The following is a 3,882-nucleotide window of genomic DNA, read 5'->3' as shown; positions in this document are numbered from 1 at the left end:
CTAAACTGACATGAACCCTGGACTTTGATGCACTCATTGAACAAAAGCCTAATTCAGGAAAAAACAAGTTGTCTGAAGAATCAATTGTTACTTGAAATCTTTATGTACACAGACATAGGTGTTGTTGGTCTTAACTGATACAGTACTTAAAATAGATTCACATAGTTCTGTGGTCTATACTAGATGTCTAAATATCTTGACGTAAACTAATTATTAATTACATACAAAGTGTTCTTTTAATCTCTCTTGCCAACCCAGCTATCTGATTCCACTTGTCAATACTCCCTACTGTCCAATAGATATAAAATTAGTTATCAAGTCTTATGAATTCAAAGCCTAAAATTAGTCAAACTTTCTGCATTCTTTCTCTCTCACTGCTAGTTGCTGTGGTTCTAGCATCTTTGATAAAGACTATAGGTATTTCACCAAATGGTTATACTGCTCCCAACACTAGTCCACCTATTTGTTCTTCATTTTTTCATCAGCATCAGATAATGTTATTTTTACTTTTTTGTAAGTTTGTGTAGACTCACCAGTACAACAAAAGTACTTAACCAAGCTTTGAAAGGCTCTTACATTCAGGTCGTCCCCCACTGCCCCTACCCTATCAAACCTATCCAGATTGACCTTTTCTTGTTGATCTCCACTGCTACATTTCACTGTGGCACACACAGAGCTGTTAGTTTCTGGAATTACATTGTGTATTTTACCAACTTCTGTCACAACTCACATTGTTTACTTAAAAATAAAGTTCTTCTTGTATCATTTTCCTACATCACTTTTTATCTTTTTATATGCGTTTGTGTAACTCTACTAAAACATCCATTTTGGGTATGGATATATACGTATGCACTCAGTGTGCACTGGTAAATATTTAATGACCAGTTTGTTGTGGAGGAGGAAAGAAACCTAATTTTTCCTGTCTGCTTATTTCTATAGTATAAATGTACTACTCTGGCTGATTTCAAGTCCTAGCCTAGCCTAGTTTCACTGGACTAGGGAGTAAAAAAAGAGATACATATTCTCATACACATATATCAATATGTATTTGTATTTTAAATTATTTTTGTTCAAAGAATCTGATAATTCATATTGCCTTCATATTTCTATCAGTTTGCACTCATTTAAAATTAGGTTTGTCCTCTGAGATAAAACATATAATAAAAGACAGTAAATTGGAACTTAATTTATTTCTCTCAAAATGAGAGTTGATCAAATATCTTCTATATTATTGCACTAAAATATTTTAATTTAAGGAGCTGGAAGACAGTGCAGTGGTTAGGGCATCATGCCTAGCATTCATGGGACCTCCATTAATTCCTGAGCACCACATGGCCTCCTGAGAATTGTAGGGTTTAGACCTGGAGGTACGCAAGCATCACTGTGGACCCCAGCACTGCACTCTCTGCCCTAGATTGAGCTGCTGTACCAGTAGGTCGGGAATTGCTAGGAGTGCCCCTTGGGACCCCTGAGCACTGCTTGTGAACTCCTGCTCTTCAATTTTTTTTTACATTTTCATAACATTTAACATAAACTATATACAGTAACTTTTTCTTTTAATTATATCTTACATAAGATAGCCAATATGGATATGTTCAGAGATCAGAAACAACTTGGATGGCTAAGTAGATGGCCCAGTCCTATAGGCTATTTACTTAGTGGTTTACAAGTCAGAGTTAATTTGAGGAAGGGGGTTCCAATCACTCAATTATGTGAGAAGTAAGGGTAATATGTAGTCCATTAGAAAGAGATGGCCATTGATTCAACATCTAAGGGTACAGTTCCCAACTAACCACCTTCATGGATTTCTCCTCCAATTTTCCAAGTCTTGTAACAAAAACTTCTCTGTAGAATCATCTTTTTCATGCCTAGAGTAAGAAGACACCCAAACCTTTAGACACTATTGCTCCCCTTCCCCAAGATCTGATTTTATGTTTGACTAAAGTGTTCAGTAGCTCAGAAGAAACACATGGTCTGCGCTGTTGACTAGTCAAAGGGCCAGAAACATTTGCTTAAAGAATGGGGCACTAATTTCCTTCAAAGCCAAATGGTACCCCAAAATAAACTATCAGCTGACAGAAGTGGATTCTGGTTTTCCATTTGTAGTGACAACTCCACTTTGAGGCAATGGCACAGAGCCTTCCTCAGAACTCCGAGATCTACAGCCATCTCCAGTCATGTGCACCGGGTCCAAAATATCCATTGGGGCTTCATCAATTTCTTTGACTGAATGATCATCAAGGCTTAGTGAAGGATCAAACAGCAAGGGTGAAGGAGGACACTGCATGCCATCACCTACAACATCCAAGTCATCACTGAACTCCAGAGGTAAGCTCCTAGTGGGCTGAAGCTCAGCAGCACTCAAGTACAGATCCATGGGGCCAGCATCCAGATCGTCTGGCACAGACAGTACCTGCTCGGGCTTATACATCTGAGGAGGCAACTGGAAATGCAGTGGACAGCAAGGATCCTCAGAGAGGCTTACAGGAACTGGTTTGTTTCAGGGCACTTCTTCAGATCCCTGGCAGCATTTGAAGAGAACCTGATTTGTGTCCTGACAAATATGGGTAAGGCAGTGTCTGGTCTTTGGAAGAGACTGATTGAAACAATGAACATCATCCACAAAGGCCATGCACCTCTGACTGGAACGAGTGGTATGGGCCTGCTGGGAAGCACCATCTGTGGCCAGCATTCTGCATTCCTTCAGCTGCCTATGTAATAAAGCTTCTGCTCCACAGCGCTGACGATAATGTCAAAGACACTTGAGTTGCTTCAGGTTCTCCCATTCTTTGGCCAAAAGTCCTTCTGGGCCAGTCAGGAGACTACTACTTAGAGCCTCATGTTCTACTTTGCGGTTATGTAGGTAACGTTGTTTCTTCTCTTTGAGAAGATGCTGAAGTCGTTTAAACTGGTCAACGTATAAGGACTGCAAATGAATAAGCTTCTCCCGCATAATTAGGGCCACTTCTTCTGCTGTGTAGACACCTGCATGTTTTAGGGGATCTTCTTGATCACTGTCTATGCTATCAGCTTCACTGTCAGGATCACCTCTCCATGTCTGATCCACAGTAATGGGCTCCTGCTCCCCATCACTCCAGCTATCTTCATCCAAAATTCGGCTTGCTTCACTACCACTACTTTCGGGAGTCTGAGACCCCAGTTTTGTCTTAGCGTATGAACTCAGCTGGCACAAGAGTATTTCACCCATGGGTCCTGGATTAGTTTTCTTCATCTGAGCATGAAGTGCCAAGGCATTTCTGCAAGTATGTTCAGCGCAGAAGGACACCCCATCTTTTTTCTTGGGCTTTGGGGCTGCACTGGGACATCGTTTTCCATTCTTGGTCGATATGTAACTGCACTGCTTGAAGGGTGCATTCCTGTCTTCAAGGATGTGCTTAATGCAGAACTCCTGCCCCTCAGACGCGGCTGCGATCATGGGCGATGTGTAAATGAGCAGGACAGTGGCTCCTGGGGCTTGGGCACTGGACTGACTCTCCCCCGGTTGGTCGGCAGGACGTGCATCCGGATCCTGTTCATACCGGAACCTCACAGCTGGTTCCCGCCAGTCCTCAGCGGCCCGTGTAAGCACCATTTTGTCCTGAGTCTCTGAGTAATGGAAAATCTGCCACCTAGGAACATATTGGAGGAGAGTGACACCGACACCAATTGAGGCAGTGTAGCGGTTTCCAAAGGGGCAGGAAGGGCGAAGCAGCAGCCTAACTGCAAAGGCTAAGAGCGAGCGCCGCAGCCATCTTACCTCCGCCGCTGCGCCGTGTCCTCAATTTTTAATTTAATTTGGTTTTCAGGAACTTTATTAATGGTAACAAATAGAGAATAAAAACCATAATTGCGGGGGTTTTGTGCCACCAGCAGGTCAACCTG

At 42.3% G+C, this 3,882-nt stretch overlaps 1 pseudogene; it reads right to left on the bottom strand.

Annotated features, from left to right (window-relative positions):
- Nucleotides 1–2,036: 2,036 nt before the first annotated feature.
- Nucleotides 2,037–3,537, bottom strand: LOC101548223 (KAT8 regulatory NSL complex subunit 2-like; annotated as a pseudogene).
- Between the last annotated feature and the right edge of the window lie 345 nt (nucleotides 3,538–3,882).

The sequence above is a fragment of the Sorex araneus genome, chromosome 1, assembly GCF_027595985.1.
Source record: "Sorex araneus isolate mSorAra2 chromosome 1, mSorAra2.pri, whole genome shotgun sequence".
NCBI lineage: Eukaryota > Metazoa > Chordata > Mammalia > Eulipotyphla > Soricidae > Sorex > Sorex araneus.
The sequence above is the reverse complement of the archived record's forward strand: the minus strand, read 5'-3'. Positions and strand labels throughout refer to the sequence as shown.